This window comes from Rhipicephalus sanguineus, chromosome 5 (genome assembly GCF_013339695.2).
Source record: "Rhipicephalus sanguineus isolate Rsan-2018 chromosome 5, BIME_Rsan_1.4, whole genome shotgun sequence".
NCBI classification, from domain to species: Eukaryota; Metazoa; Arthropoda; class Arachnida; order Ixodida; family Ixodidae; genus Rhipicephalus; species Rhipicephalus sanguineus.
The window spans coordinates 135172081-135189426 of NC_051180.1; positions in this window are offsets into that span (position 1 = coordinate 135172081).

Here is a 17346-nt window from a genome sequence, read left to right on the forward strand (position 1 = left end):
ATATCTGATATATATGTAGATATTTAATCTATAAACAGGGCAACATGGCAAGCAGTTGTTTCTGCCCCACAGATCTCCCAGGTGTCTGTTTGATTTTACAGCGAAAGCTGTTATGAGATCATTTCACCGGCCGTTTTTGGCGCCGTAGTTGTCCGCCGCCGCCGCCGCCGCCGCTGTCCGTAACCAGTATCGATCGAAATAAGAAAAAAACGAAATAAGAAAAAAACTCCAGGATGGAACGAGGTTCGAACCTGGGCCCTCTGCGTGGGAGCCCAGTATTCAACCTCTGAGCCATGCCGGTGCTTGAAACTGCTTGGCAAAAAGGTCCTATACAGGCTTCATGTCGGGAAGGAACCACATTAGCATATGCAATATAGCGTGGTAGAAGAGTAAAATAAGCACCAAGCGTCGCACAACGCGAATTCTGTAACCAGGCGCCACACAATGCGAATTGCGCAACGAGTAGGTTGTTGAATGCTTCCAACCCATTACAAGGGACTCTGCCATAATTCTTCATCGTCATCAGGCACAGCATCAACAAAGTGCGCATAATGCCTTACATGCGTATAGTAGGTACCAACGCTCTCCGTAGAATGACGAAAAATGGCACAGTGCCTGCTGCCCTACTTCTAAAAAATTACAATGATTTATAGCGTAGTGGGTTCCTCACAAGTGCACTTGTATTGGTTGCCAAGGAAGCCCCATAAGCGCATGATCCACTTCCTCGGGGTCTCAGTAAAATTACACTGATTTATAGCGTAGTGGGTTCCTCGCAAGTGCACTTGCATTGGCTGCCAAGGAAGCCCATAAGCGCATGATCCATTTCCTCGGGGTCTCAGTAAAATTCTTCGCCCCCCCCCCGTCTCTCTCCCACGTCAACGTATGTTATACAGCATGACGGGAGAGGGAAATAGTGACCGGGCGTCACCCAATGCCAATTACATAACTGGTGGGCCGTTTAAAGATTCCAACCCAATACAAAGGGCTGAGCCATGATTCTTCATCGTCATCAGTCGTCGCGTCAACAAAGTGCACATGATGCCTTACTGACGTGTAGCTGGTGCCTCGCTTCTCCGCAGAACGACGAATAATGGCTTAGTAGGTGCTTCCCAACTTCACAAAAATTGTGATTTATGGCGTAGTGGGTACATTTCTAGTGTACTTGTTTTGTAGCCCCAAGAGAACTTAACGGGCTCTAGAAACGCTGTTCTTCCAGCTTTCGCTGTGACTGTGCTGCGGTTTCAGTGCAGGCCTGGCGTTTTTTTTTGTTTCATTTTTTTTCCTTCTTGTGCGGTCTCTATACACTCCGTATGAGATATCAGGTGCAACCAAGCAACGCTGTGGAAGCTATGCAAGAAGGTCGGCCATCAAAATGTATCACTACGCGCTTCTCGTGGTCGGCTTTTGTAGTTTTAAACGCTCGTGCGACCCGAGCACGGATGCGACGGGCTGCAAATGAAATACGAAAAATCGAAAGCAACAAGAAGTTAAGCGAGCCAGACGCATAATAACAGTCGTATAACGGGCTTTGTTTATTTCTAAGACACTAAACATCTTCATTTATTACTACGCCTAAAAACGATAGGAAAAATCTATTCTGGGCGGTAATAACATTGAACTATTTCTTATTGCGAACGCATCTACTGCGTCCCGCTAGTCTTCACATCGTTGCACCTGCTGTGGGAAATGGAGTATAGGTACAGGCGGCTCCGTCCATGCATACTCGCTGAGCCCTCAGTGTTACTATATATCGCAATAAAATATAGAACGCTACTGAACATTGCTTTCAGTACAGGCTACGTTGTTGGTATTTCGTGACACAGCTTTTGCTTTTGTGCCAAGTAACAACGTCATGAAACTACGAAAGACGGGAAAGAGGCGCACTAGCAGCTGCGCTTTATTTTCCGTTGAAGGCAAGTATAAAGCTACGAAAAGCACCATGCGGTACAGAAGGCTACGCTGATGGTCTCCCAAATGGGAAATGCGGGTGCAATGGAATTCGCCTACTGCCCCAAATGTTCTGCCCTTCGTGGATCTTAGACCCAGCTAAGCCGCAGCGAATCACCAAGTAGGGATAGGACGTTAAAATGAGGTTACCTCCATCCTTTGTCTTTCTACCGCGGACAGCGCTTTGTACGTGTTCCGTGCGTCAAGGGATGATAACGATAATGAAAACGGGAATGAAGTGACAGGAAGTCGATGGGGGCGTCGGGGCAGCTTGCCCACGACAGAGTACTGGAGCGAATTAGCGAGGTGTAGCGAAAGAAACAAACAAATGGAGGGAGAGATTGAGGGTCGATAGAAAAGAAAGAAAGAAAGAAAGAAAGAAAGAAAGAAAGAAAGAAAGAAAGAGAAAGAAAGAAAGAAAGAAAGAAAGAAAGAAAGAAAGAAAGAACGAAAGAAAGAAAGAAAGAAAGAAAGAAAGAAAGAAGAAAGAAAGAAAGAAAGAAAGAAAGAAAGAAGAAAAAAGAAAGAAAGAAAGAAAGAAAACGCCAGGCCTGCGCTGAAACCGCAGCACAGTCACAGCGAAAGCTGGCAGAGTCCTTTGTAATGGGTTGGAAGCATTCAACAACCTACTCGTTGCGCAATTCGCATTGTGTGACGCCTGGTTACAGAATTCGCGTTGTGCGACGCTTGGCGCTTATTTTACTCTTCTACCACGCTATATTGCATATGCTAATGTGGTTCCTTTCCGACATGAAGCCTGTATAGGACCTTTTTGCAAAGCAGTTTCAAGCACCGGCATGGCTCAGAGGTTGAATACTGGGCTCCCACGCAGAGGGCCCAGGTTCGAACCTCGTTCCATCCTGGAGTTTTTTTCTTATTTCGTTTTTTTCTTATTTCGAGCGATACTGGTTAGGGGCACCGGCGGCGGCGGCGGCGGCGGACAACTACGGCGCCAAAAACGGCCGGTGAAATTATCTCATAACAGCTTTCGCTGTGAAAGAAAGAAAGAAAGAAAGCTCACGCTCTTCGCGAATCCCCATCCGCTAGGCGCCCCGCCATCCAGATCCTCCGAGCCACCTCTGATAAGAAGCGCAGGACTGCACCGCTTTATCCATGGGCCTCGAACGAGACGGTCGGTGTAGAGCTGCTCCTTTGTCGAACGCGAAGACCGAGAAAAATAATAAGCGCAAGAAACAAGGACGTACCGATAGGTTGGCGCGCACTAAGCCAGGGTGAGTTATAACGGTGTTGACAGGATCGATTAAGAAGCTGCCTCGCTGTCAGCCCATGGGTTTATGCTTGTGCGCCTCTCGCTCGCGGGTATCGTCTCTGAGACCGAGAGCGCGGGGAAGTGCGCGGATATAAATGTGCGACGGTGAAGAGTGCGATTGCAGGGATAAAAACTTCCTCATCGAGCTCGCGTGGCATGACCGCGCGTGTTTTTACTTGGCATATAATGTCGTGCATTAGGAGCGCATGCCTGCCCAGATAAATTTTTCAGGTGGTATGATTTTATTCGGTCTTGCTTAGTTACTCTCCGTTCCCGTCTCAGATAAAGAACAACAAAGAATATTTATAAATTTATAGTGGTCTAGAAGAAAACTCTGTGCCTCCATTTTCCCCCTTTTCTTATGATATATATATATATATATATATATATATATATATATAGTCTTGTTTTCTTCAAGTATACTTCAATAACACCACCATCTAAACTAGGTATTGAAATATATTGCGGCTGTAATTCTTCGGGGCCCCACCCCGTCTCTAAACAATAGAACTAATCGTCAACCAGTTCTTTTAGGAAATACTGCCGCAAAAAGATCCTGAATCAAAGCACAGCAATGCAGCATTATTCATTGTCGCTGCTTGGTCCCACGGCTAGCTTCACGTGCAAGCGCATGTGACAGTTGCTGCTGTTTCTTTTGTGTTTATGCCACTAGGAAGAACTGGTTTTAAATGCGAAGCATTTCTTAGCGAACCTCTGGCACTTTGAGCGTTTCTATCTATCTATCTATCTATCTATCTATCTAGCCGCCTACGTCTGGGTGCTCTCATGATCGCTTCCTTAACTTGGTGTAGAATAGAACTAATCGTCAACCAGTTCTTTCATGCCAGTCATGCGTGCATGTTGTTGAAAATAGGAAATACTGCCGCAATGAATCAAAGCACAGCAATGCAGCATTATTCATCGTCGCTGCTTGGTCCCACGGCTAGCTTCACGTGCAAGCGCATGTGACAGTTGCTGCTGTTTCTTTTGTGTTTATGCCACTAGGGAGAACTGGTTTTAAATGCGAAGCATTTCTTAGCGAACCTCTGGCACTTTGAGCGTTTCTATCTACGTATCTATCTATCTATCTATCTATCTATCTATCTAGCCGCCTACGTCTGGGTGCTCTCATGATCGCTTCCTTAACTTGGTGTAGACCAAAATTTGCATGGGAGGGTAAGAGGATTTGACGAATATGACTGCCGGGTCATGACATGAATAACGTTAAAATCCTGTCGCGTACGTCGTCAAACCCTTTCCACTAGGCACGTGTGGCACATACGCGTTTACCACGGGCCGCGGTGTACGGGTATGCGCCACAGGTGATTGACAGTTTATATCTACCCAGGAACGGCGAGAACAGACATTGGTAACCTAAATGCTAGAGCGTTAAGGAAAACCAGCATCGGCAGCGTTGACTCAACGAATGGAAAGAATGAAAATTAGGATCCCAGCAGGAATCGAACCCAAGCATTCTGCGTGGCAATCAGGTATTCTACCACTGAGCCACGCCAGGTCTATAAATTGGTTTGGAAAAACAGCCTACGCAGGCGTAATATCGGTGCAACTTCAATTGTGGTTGTGGTGCTGGCTATCTAATTTTACAAGAAAGCATTAAACACTACATGATACTCCTACGATGTGTACTCCTATGATACAGGCGTCATATCAGATTAACGTCTGTAGTTCCAGTGTTGGCTCCTCTTTTATAGCAGTCTAATAAACATTACGTTTATATTCCTATGATTCAGCAAGCTATATTGAAGCATTGCTCGACCCCGGAGGAATACATTAACGAAAGTTACATATGATATCCACATCACCGCACCGTAAAGTGCACTTCGTCCACTAGAACGACGCAGTGTCCTCTTCATTTCTTACGAGGCTGGACGATGGCCTCATGCTGACCGAGGATGATGCCAGAGTGATTGACAGCCGCTTTGTAGACTACGCTACGTAGGCCACATACGCCCAGGTAGTCTACGAATACGACAAATACCATCCACTGATGTCGGCCTACGTAGCACTATCCAGGCCTACCAGCCTCGACGGCCTATACCTCACCAACGCGAAGGGTGGCTTCAGGTTCCGACATGTCGCCAGCTCTGTCGACAGACAATTTGTCGACGAAATGACCGAAGCATCCACGGATTCCAGCAGCTCTACACCACATACTTCACTACACATGGACTCCTCGTCACCACGATCATGACCGGATCCTATAACAAGTCATGACCAGCTGCTGGTGCTCACTGATCACGGTGATGATGACCTTGTTCAAGAACTGCCAAGAACTTCTTGCACACATGCACACTGGTTCGTGAAACGTGCGTGCGATCTCGTGACACGTATAAGCACTACATAGCAGCTTACCGCTTCTGGTGTTGGTAATACCCACGTTGCCATTGGCAGCGTTACCCAACCGTAAACAACTGGTTATATAACACTTATGCGGCTCTTCAACATATATAAGTGTGCGTATAAAATTTATACAAATCTTTAGCATCATTTTGGAACGTGTCGCTCAGTAAAAAAAGTTACGCCACAGTCCCCTACCCGCCGCACGCTTCGCATCACATCGACTCCTACGGTACGTGGGATCTGCCGAATTTTTTTTTGCATGCGCTTCATCTTACAAGCAATTGCAGTTTATTCGGACTGCGATAAAATTAGACTTCACGTGCCTAGACCATTAGTTTAGATGTAATTCGTCTGAGCGTAAGGATGAATCCGTGCCAGGGTAGCACCCCCCCCCCCTTTTTTTTTGTTATCATCGACCGACATGTATGTGGTCAAAATGTAAAGAAATGCCCAGGGAATAAAACGTGCCAACTTATGAAGCCCAACACCATTCTGAATATTATGTGAGGAGCAACCATCACATAAAAAAATACGCGTACGATGCCTTACCAATCAATTCCCGATGGTGGTTGTTCCGCCGTCAACTTTACCGGGTATTTCTGGGAACGTAATTCTGGAAGTGTTAGCCAGCGCCACTCGTAGCCTTGGCCGCGAGTGTGAGACATTCTCGTTTTTTTTTTTTTTTTTGCCAGTTCGCATCACGTAGCACGAGACAGGTTCGGTTCACGCCGATGGCAATATTGCTTTTTTTCTGTCCCCCACAACAGTTCCTTTCTATTACTATCGCAAATACTAGGCTGCAGGTAAAGAATACAAATAATGTCCTCTGTGCTTTCCGTGACTACATTGTGAGGTGGCTTTGCTAGGTTGTGCATAACAAAGAAACGGACCTCAAATCCATTCCTTTTCCTTCGTTCTTTCACCGGCGGTTTAACACCGAAAGTGTCGGGAATTTAGAGTTCAAATGATTCGTGGTATAAGCTTTGACGGAATTTGACATAAGACTGCTTCATCACCGCGCCATTGAGAAGCAGCACAGCATAACCTATCAGTGGATACCGGGCCCTTGCGGTATCTACGGAAATGACCGTGCTGATGAAGCCGCCCGATCTGCCCATGATGGTCCCCATTGTGCAGCTATACCGCTGTCAAGAATGCACGCCGCAACAAGGCTTCGCTCACTTGCACGTGAACTGACACTGGCACAATGGAACCTGACGGAATTTACCAACGCCCGCCTTCACAACTTGGACCCGAATCTACAGCTCCGTCTTCCGTCGGGAATAACTAGAGCTGAGGAGACGCTCCTGTGCACCTGTGGCTCGGGGTGGCCTTCACGAAGGCCTACTCATTTCGAATTGGAATGGCCAGCAGCCCAACATGCAATAACTGTAGCTGCGAGGAGACAATCGCCCATCTTCTCTGTGAGTGTCCTCGCTTCAGCGCACCAAGAGAAGCTGTTCAAAGTGTTTGATAGACTTCACAATCGTCCGTTGTCGGAAGAAAAGATCTTAGGACACTGGCCGAAACCGTCCTCGGCTCGGAAAGCTTTGAAAGCGTTGTTGCGCTTTTTGCGCACAACTAGTGTCAGAGACAGACTTTAAGCAGTGTCGTTTAGCGTAATATTATTCTTTTTTTTTCTTCTTTTTTTAGTAACATCTCTTTTCTATCATCTTTCGCTCCCCCTTCCCCTTTCCCCAGCACAGGGTAGCCAGCCGGTCTGACAAGTGGCTAACCTCCCTGTCCTTCCGTTTTTTTTCTCCTCCTCCTCCTCCTGTGTCATTTTATCGGCGTCGCTTATTTTCTGCGGTGGAGAAACTTCTGCGCATCTTTCCAATTACCAGCTGGACATTTTGTAGAGTATCAAGTCCTTCATATCTCCTGGGGTCTCTTTTTTCGCATGTCTTGCTTCTTCCAGTGAAGTTGTGAGGTCACTCAGTGCGTGTTCTCACTCACTGCGATATTTAATCGAGCTAACTCGACAATACAAACCGTGTACTCCATCCACAGCAAGATCCTTGTATTTACGCATGTTTCGTCTACACTTTATCGGCTGTGACTGTAAAGAAGTGAAAGAATACAAGGTCAGAACTGGAAGCTCGCTAACGACGACGCAATAATATGATATCGAATTTCGAACTCATAGTGACATATCTGTTGCCATGACGCATTCGTCAATGCATGATGCAGTAAAAGCTGCCATGTCACCTCAGTATGCACAATGTTGCTACTTGCTAAACACTAACTCACATATTTTATATTGCCACACACCATGGAGGAAGGAATACTAAGGAGAGGCCCTGACGTCACACTCGTGAAGCCGCCACATCGCAAACAGCCGCATCGCCTCCTAGCGAAGGCGCAGCGAAACTTTTCGCGACTTCCGTTGCGACGTTCGCAAGCGCATGCGCGCATCGCGAAACTTTGCAGCCTTTTTTGTTTGTTTGTTTTTCGCCGTGCTAGCGGTGTAGTCGATTCACGCATGCTGCTCTTTGTGTGTGTTCTTTAGGAAAGCTACGCAATGCCCAGCTGTTGCGTATACCCTGTGCAAATCGCGTGTATACTGCGAGCAGTACCGGGTGTCACTTTTCATGTGTACGTATACGTTCGTTTCATTACTGATCACTAAGGCATGGTATTTGCATGCGGAGCACTCGGATGTGCGCTCTGTTGCTTCTTACTCGTTGTGTCAACTCGGAACACACGTGAAATTTTCTTTTTGGCGTCTGACGCGCCATACATACCATGCGCTGAAGACATCGTACGTTTTAGAGGCTGTGTCGTTCAAACGAAAGCGCAATAACCTTTTGTTGTTATCGGACTACGTGATGTATGTATCGTGCGGTGTGCGCTCGCTGCGTGCTTGTGTTGTGTGCGCACTGGAATTACAAACTTTATGTGCACGATCGCGTATACAATACGGCGGTGTCTTCTTTTCGACGTGAAGTTACGTCAACTATAGGTTGGCGTTGCGCCGAATATCTACTGCGCTCACTCCATATACACGAACAAAGAACCGCTAATCGGGCAATAGATCTGGAAATCGGGCTACAAGAAAGGAAAAGAAAGGCCTAACGCTCAGCAGAACGCGTAAGTCACTGCTAGGTGAGTTCGAATACGATGAGGCAGGGGCAGAATGTTTTTGATTACGGCACGTACCGGTAATATCTGTACTGTTGCATAAAAACGCTCCTCGAAAAACTTCAGCACGCAACGCTCGGGCCTGCCGCGCACGAACAGCCTGGTAAACGTCTGCTTGCAACATTTTACTGCGTGCGAACCGCACAATACGCGCTAAGTTTACGCCGGGACTACAAATCCGAACAGGAGCGAACCACCGCGGAGAGCACGCCGCGGGGCGTCTGCTGTTTTGTTTGCCCCATATCGGCTTGTTTGCCCCATAAATCTGACGTCACTTCCGCCACACTTTTCGCAATGCATTGGGATACGATAGGGCCTCTCCTTAGTTTTTCCTTCCTCCATGGCCACACACGCTCCTACGTTTTCTGTCACCGTCCCATTGCACATGTAGCTGCTGCCTTGCGCAAACCACGCCAGAATGCGTGGGGACATTCGAGAGTTATTTTAGGATCAACTGTTAAGACACGTTCTTACCAAGCGCGGATCTGGAAAGCGGAGAAGCGGATCTGGAAAGTGGACGCGGATTATCCGCAAAAGCGGAAAACCTGCGGCCGCTTGCTCGGATCGGTCCCGGGCCGATTTTCTCCGCGCGGAAACAAACATTGGCCGCTTTGGCCGCAGCCAAACATAGCCCGAGACGCGCCACGCAGTATTGTGTAGTGTCGCAAGGTGGCGACACGTCCACCGTGAATTGGTGGATTGCTCCGCCACCGCGGCTGAGCAGGCAGAAACAACGCGGTCGGTCTGAACAGCCGCGCTCTCTCGCCGCCTCTCCGCTTTGAAAATCCGCTTGCCCGCTTGCGTGCCCCGCGTTCGGTGTGAACGTGCCTTTAGGCTTGAGCACGCAAATGCGAACAGCTGAGTTTATTCTCGAACTTACGCGGCCACCAGCGATAAGGCCCGAAGGTGTCGATGCCGCATGTGTAAATGCCGACACGCCTTGCCACGGTTCAGATTATCGACGGTCGACGCCTTGCTCGCCGCAATCAGTCTACAGCGTGTATAGCTTGTAGTTTGGCTTTCCGTTTCCAGGCCACAAGTTCGGCCAAATGAAGAGTTTCATCTCGTACAAGTCGACTGCTTCGTTCGTGAACGTCACGACACCATGACAATATTGTCGTGTACAATCTTGGAACGCGGCGTCACTTTCTCCTCAAAAGGCGGGTTAATATGAGCCTGCTGCACCAATGAGTGCATGCTTTAGGCTGATGTCACGAGTCCTACGACCGGTGACTCCACCATCCGTTTCCTGGGCGGGATTGTGTTCAGCCGCGGAGGCAATTGGCTGTCGCGCTTCGGTCATCTGGGCGGGGCTTTTCTTGCCTTCTTAAAGGGGCCCTGCACCAGTTCTTGAATATGGTCTGAAGATGCTGCCGATCAGTTATCGAGGCTCCTACGAACATGTCAGCCAAACGTTATAGCGCAGCAAGCGGCATCTAATTTAAAATTAAATTTCAAAGCCAGCTAGAAATAACTCACTAAAGATTTCCGCGACAAATGATGCCATTAGCGAAAGTGATTGCGCCGTAAGGACATAGATAACCGCCATGGGCTCATTTGAGCATCGTGAACTGTATATTTACCGCGGCTGCTGCGGGATGCGGCGACGTGCCCGAGTTGCACTCTATACTGCTAGAATTACACCAGCGCACTCGCGATCACACTGAAAAAAAAAAAAAGAGTGCTCAAGGTCATGAAGAAATCTGACCGATGAACGGGCGTAGCTTCTTGCCTTCTTGTCAGCCCCCCTCCCCACTGCGTAGCTTTCAGCGCGCTCGCTGGTACGGGAGAGAGAAGAGCTCAAAACGTGCGACAAATCCCTGTAAGTCCGCTCGTACATGACGGATTCTGAAATAAAGGGAACCATGTGGGGACGCGAAGCAGTGCTGGGTGTTCACTTGTGTTTGTTTCCATTGTTGTTCCATTTCTATGTTTCCGTGTATGTTTCATTTGTGTGTGGAGCTGTGTATATGTAGTGTACCGCTGTTACCCCCCCCCCCCAGCTCGATGTTTCCGTTGCGCTTCGGCTTCGCGTTGCCTCGCAGCTTCGAGATTCGCTTGCCGGCGTTGCCGTTTACGTTCAGCTTCGCGAGCGTCCATAGCGCCGTTGCGAAGGAGAGTGCAACGGGAGCGAGCGCACGCCGAGCGCACAGCTGTGGCGGAGAGAGAGAAATGGGACAAGAGAAACGAAGCAGAGGCAGCGCTCACGCCACCTCCTCCACCTCACCTCCGCCCGCTCACGCAAGGAAAGGGGGTAGAGTTGGCGCATGCGCAGTGGGGAACGGACGTGTGAGGGAAAGACGGACACAGCCCCGAGCAAAAGCTGCTTCGCATCTAGAAAATGGCAGCAGTCGATTCGTGAGGCGATGAGCTCCTTAATGAAACCATTCAATGAATACTTCGAAAAGTGTGGCAGGCTGTAACCGACAATAGACATTCCCAGTGTGCCCATGCATTGTCATCCACATTCTGCAAGGCCTATGCCAAATTATGCTCTGCTTTCTGCGTAGCCAAATCTATCCATTACTACACTGATTGAAGCTAAAGCTTTGTGTTCCTTGCTGACATCCGCGATATCTATGTAGAAGCGCTTTCGCACAGAAACGATACAAGAGGGAAAATACGGCTCATGCGACATGTTCTCGTTTTGTGCACGTGATTTTGGTCTTTTTCTTGCTGCATATATGCAAACGACGCTCAGTGATTACACCTTTATGAGATGACAGTTTAAAGAAAGTACAGCAGCTTCGAAGAAGTCCATTGAGTGTGTTTTAATTGATATTCTGTGCAACGTTTTTCTGAAATATAGACAAATTTCTCGGAATTTAGCGAGATCAAGCACGGCGGTTTTCAAGAATCTTGTGCGTGAGTGTCGATGGGTGTTTCGGTTTTATTTGCGTTTTATTTGCTTCTGGGGCCTCCATCAGTTAAGAGTCATGGCAACTGTCGCGTCTTGGACGCCTTCGAAGGCCCTTGTCTTCGACGTTGTTGTCCCTACGGGGACTAGTCCCGAGACCGCCGTTGATGCGACGGCCTCAATCATTGTATACTGCGTACAACATCAGGAAGCTCAAAGCTTCCACGTCACCGTTAAGAGCATAGCTTCCATGTCTCTCATCGTCAATTCTGGATGCCTGGTGATCGGCGACGAGCATGTTCAAGTCGTCCCCGTTGGCCCACAAGTGACCAACGTCGCCTGCCTGTTCCTGCCATCGTTCGCCTCAAACGAAGCTCTTGTCCAGGCGTTGTCGCCATACGGCAAGGTGCTCACTGTCACCAGTGGTTTGATGAGTGGGCGGCGAGGCGTACTCACTGGAACGCGCTTCATCCGAATGGAGATGAACGCCGTTAATCCTGTGCCGAACTACCTGCGGATCTCCGGTCACCGTGCCACGTTCGATTACCGTGGCCTCCAGCGTGTGTGTCAAAGATGCGGCTCAAGTGACCATCTACGAGCCCAGTGCACAGCGCCGTATTGTGGTCGCTGCGGTGTGCATGGTCACGTAGGCGACGGATGTGACCGCCCGTGCCGGCGCTGCGGGGACGGCCACCCCACTGTCGTTTGCCCTGTCCGCCGCTCTTACTCAGACGCTGCCGCTGGTGCATTCCCACCGCTGAAACCGGCGTCAGTACCGTTTACCGACTCCGGAGACGTGTAAGAGGTCACGGACGCTGTGCTTTCATCACCTCTTCGAGTTCCCTCGAACGAAGCGCAAGATGACGGCTCGATTGCCGATGCGACGCCATGTGCGTCGGCCTTCCCACCGATGCAGGAAGCATGCGCTTCGGAAGACTCAGCGCGCTGTCCTGCTAACGACGTTGGCGTTCTTCCTACGCCTTCTGATGCTAGGTGTACAAATGAGCCCAGTTCTCGGGCTGCTGCTGTTGGCGTTACCCCTGCGACAGCTGTTTTACAGAACGAGTGCACATTAATCGGGTGCTCAGGAGATTATCGCAGCCTCTTCCGCTGCTGCAACTCCGACCACTTCGACGCCGCGTCGTGCACGCAAGAAATCGCCTGCACGAAAGGTACTTACACCGGCCCGCCGAGACGTGGACACTGCTGCTACCATTGAGGACGTGGACCCAAGCTTACCGGCAGCTCAGCCTCTACCTCAACAGGACACGTCTTCGGAGGACAGCTTCAGCCTGGGACTGGATGGTAGCATCGGACTGTCTAGCGTTGGTGAATTTGACGTCGAAGTGGAAGCTCCACGTGAAATGAAGCGAGGGCACACTTCTACCTCTTGCTCAGATGAAGTCAGCGACGGCCGTGCTGAAGCCCAACGGCCCAAAAAATCTAGACCCTCTTCCGGAGGGTCGAACTGTGCGTCGTGACGTGGTTAAGAAAGTGTCCCCTACACACTTTCCCGGAGGCCGTCTAGAACTATGCGCCCAAGTTAGTCTTTACTTTTCATTATAGCTACTTTACTTAATATTATTTCATTGAACGTTCAAGGTTTTCGCAGTGCGGCAAAGCAGACCGAAGTGATTAGCGTAGCCCGTGCTGCGAATTGTGAAGTTTTGTACCCGCACGAAACCAATTTCTGCTCACTATCCGACGTGCTGGCTTTTAAACGAAAGTTCAACATTGATTGTTACTTCTCTTTCGCTGCATCTCGTTCTACGGGAGTTGGAATTGTTATATTTAATCGGGCTTTATTGAGGGATCACCATGTTTGTTACGACTGCGTGGGAAGGGTCTTGGCTTTAGACTGCGTCTACCTTTCTTTTAGATTGCGGATACTGTGCGTGTATGGGCCAGCACAAGCCGGGCAGTCTAATGATTTGTTTAGAGACCTGGATGTTTTCTTTCTCGACGGTCGTCACGTTATTCTAAACGGGGACTTTAATTGTGTATTAAATACGCGAACCGATGTACAAGGTCCTGGCTGGGGTCGGCCTGCTTGGAATTCACGTGAGCTGCGTCGCCTTGTCCAGCACTTTACATTACTGGATGCGCACAATGTCGTGCACGGAAATACCTTTGTTTGGACATGGCGACGCGGACCGTCCTCCAGCAGGCTCTACCGCGCTTATGTTCCCCGTGCCTTAGAGGCATTTGTCTCCGATTTACATGTTACGCCCTTCCCCTCTTCTCCTGTGTATATCTCTGACCATCGCCCCATTGTCCTAGAGCTTGAAATTCTATTTTCTTTTTCGGAAAAACCATGGCGCCTTCATGTTCGTGTCCTCCAGGACGCGCGCTCACAGTCTGTTTTGTCACGTGCAATATGTGTGTCGCTCGCTACATCTGGTCCAAATGACTGAGATGCGCTTGAAACGCAGTGGCGTCTGCACTGTTCAATTGAAGGGCGCTCGCTGCGTCGTCGCGTTTCTGGAGAGCTGGCCGACACTGCAACGAAGTTGCGCATCGCCCTGCGCGCCGAAACGTCGTCTCCCCTAATGCGAGCTGGCAGCGTGAGCTGCGTTAACGCTTCCAGCGTTTGATTGCTGCTTCGTCTCTGGCGGCGGCAGCGTGGCGTTGTAGGTACAACCCCTGTTCGCATCCTGAGGTACTACGCTATGCGAGACACTCGTTTTTTGGGCAGTCACAGTCATCTTTCTCTAGGCCACGCACATACCACCTGCGCAGCCGCTTCCTCCGCGTGATCGATCTCTTTTTTTTGGCGCATTTTGAAGCGATGTCATGTTCGGCAATGCAGACAAACAGCACCCGGAGAGAGATACACAGCTTGTCTTTTACCACACGCGATGTCATAACCTATACGCTATCGCGGTCTGCGCGTGGTCTCCTTGTGTCTTTGGACCAGGAGAAAGCATTTGACCGACTGGAGCACGCGTATATCTTCAACGTGCTCACAGCCTTCGGCATTCCGCATTCATTTGTGGAATTAATCAGAAACACCTACGCTGATATAAAAGAAATCACAGCATATCCACGGAGTGAATGATGATGAGTGGGCGAACTGCGGAGGTTCATCGGTAAACCGTGAATCTTCCGTGAATTCTGCCCAGTACATCATCACCGACGTGAGATCGGGCGCGTTTATACTAAAGGTTCGATGAGTTATGACGACTTGCAGCTCACTTTAATTTTACATGTACGCTGTGAATTTTCATTGTTTAGAAAACCATTTCTTTAGAAAACATCTGGCGTCTTTCGTTAAGCAGCTGGCGTCTTTTCGTTTTGCTTTAGAAACATCTGTCGTTCTTTCGTTTTGCTTTTACAAAACATCTGGCGTCTTTCGTTGGTTTATTTCATCAATCATCGGCGTTTTGAACAAAATTTGTATTGTTTAATCACGCACAGGAGAAATCTCACCAGGCACTACCTTGGAGGTACACAATGGCTGCTAATGAGAATGAGAGACAGAAGAAGTCGGCTTTTAGCTAACACTTACAATTCTACTTCTACTAACATTTTCTACTGGAACATGCCAATGGCTGCTAATGGGGAATGAGAGACAGAAGAATTCGGCTTTTAGTTAACGCGCACGCTGCGAATTTTTTATTGTTCAACAACGCACAGGAAAAATCTCCCACCGGCACCACCTTGGAGGTCAAGATCTGGTACTAGCGTTACGACTGGTTACGCACTACGACTACTACGACTACGACTACGAGGGACGAACGGGTGCCGCCTTATGGAGCTTCACCCCTAAAAGAACACTGCTTCTGGGTGGCTGGGAAAGTGCCGCTTTTCCCATTACACGTGGGGTCCGTCAGGGATGTCCATTATCCCCTGTACTATTTGTCCTCAGCATTGAGCCATTTTTGTGTGCTTTAGACTCTGATTCGCGCGTCCGGGGTCTTGCACTCCCTGGCAGCAGTGTTGTGAAAGTCACAGCTTTTGCTGACGACATAACCCTGTACCTTTCAGATGAAGATAGTCTTTCACACAGCCTGCGTGTGTTCTTCGGGTACGGTGACATTTCAGGTGCAGCACTGAACTTCGCCAAATCCCGGTATTTGTTCATTGGTTCTCCGAACTCTCGGCTTAGCTCAATTTCCCCTATTCAACCGGCAACATCCCTTTGTATTTTAGGTATTTTATACAACCACTATGGCATTTGTGCCTTCGTTTGGTTAACCGCTCTCGAAGAAGTCAGACAAAAAATTCAGGACGCACAGGATTTTGACTTTCCGCTTCTCGAGTGGAGATACCTTGCGCAGACTGTATTTTGCGGTCGTGCTTGGTACCTCTGTCATGTGGTGCAGCCGCCATTACGTATCGTGCGATCACTGCAGTCGGCTTTGTGTTCCTTTTTTTGGTCAGGTGGCACTGAGTTGGTTTCTCATGCGGTGCTAGGACAAGAGCGTTCCCGGGGAGGCTTTGCTTTCCCCTCGGTGTCCATACGCTGCCGGCTACTGGCACTGCGCTTCCTGCTGCGCCTTTTACAAGGTGAAAAAACTCCCGCGCGAACTCTTGTGTATTACTTTCTAGGCACTCACCTCCGGTGTTTGACGCTAATGTACATCTTAACAGAGGCCCACAGTCAATAACACTTCCTGCATTTTATGCAACAGTTGTTGCATTTTTTCGGCATGTCGAGTCGACCTGTCCTGGAGTAGATGTGCTGAATAATCATATTGTTAACACAACAGCTGTTTTATTGCTCCCGTTAGTTCCTCCGGCTCGCCGGGTACGCTCTAGTCATGTGACTTGGAGCGCGCTAACGGCGTCTTTTCTTCCTGACCACCTCCGTTACTTCATGTGGCGTCTGGGATGGGGTGCGCTTCCCACTATCGACCGCCTCGAGCGATGGAGAATGGTACTGTCAGCAACATGCCCGAACTGCACCCTTCAGGAAACAAATCAGCATGTTCTGAGGCAATATGTCTTTGCGCGTATTTTCTGGAGGGCCGTGCATGCCGGACTTCACGGCCTCGGACTAAATCGCTTCGTTTGTTCTGGGCGTTGTTCTCGAGGTCGCTTCGCGCGCCTTCTCATTATTGCCGGCGCTTTCTGTTTTTAGCGCAACCGCTGCGAGGCGGTTGCAGCGGGCAGTCGCCGTCGCGCTCTCTTCCCAATCCTAGAGCGACTGTACACGGAGCTTCTATCTGTTCTGTCTTCTTCCTCGGTGAGGAGGAATTTCTTCGGCACTGGTCTTGCCCCTTTGTGTTGGTCTGTGACAGACGCGTAAAGCTTGTTTTTCGGCCTGCCTGGTTTTGGTACGCTGATGTCTCGGTTGGTATCGGCAGAAGCGCCATGTAAATACGCAAACTGTACATATCGATGTTTTATTTGTGCTTTCTGTTTTACCATGTAATGTGCATATATATACCTAGCTTTTTGTGACATATTATGTGTATGTGTGTAAATGTGCTAAACATCAATTGTACGTGTTCCCTCCGCGTCATTCTATGTGTTTATGTCCATGTTACTGAATTATGTTTTATCTTTCTCGTGAACGTATTTCTAGCAAGAAAACGTCATGTTAAATTGTTATTGATGTTAACCGTTTGTGATACAATAATTTTTTCTAAACACAGCTGAGTTGGTCTGAATGTCGTCATGATTGTCTTTTATGCACAGGACTGCATTGTCTAGCACATAGCGCTCTGAATCGTCTACATATTTTCTACACACACAAACACGATTATCTCGAGCACGTACCTGCTCTCCGATCTAAGAGTACATACTACTCTGAATTGTCCCCGTC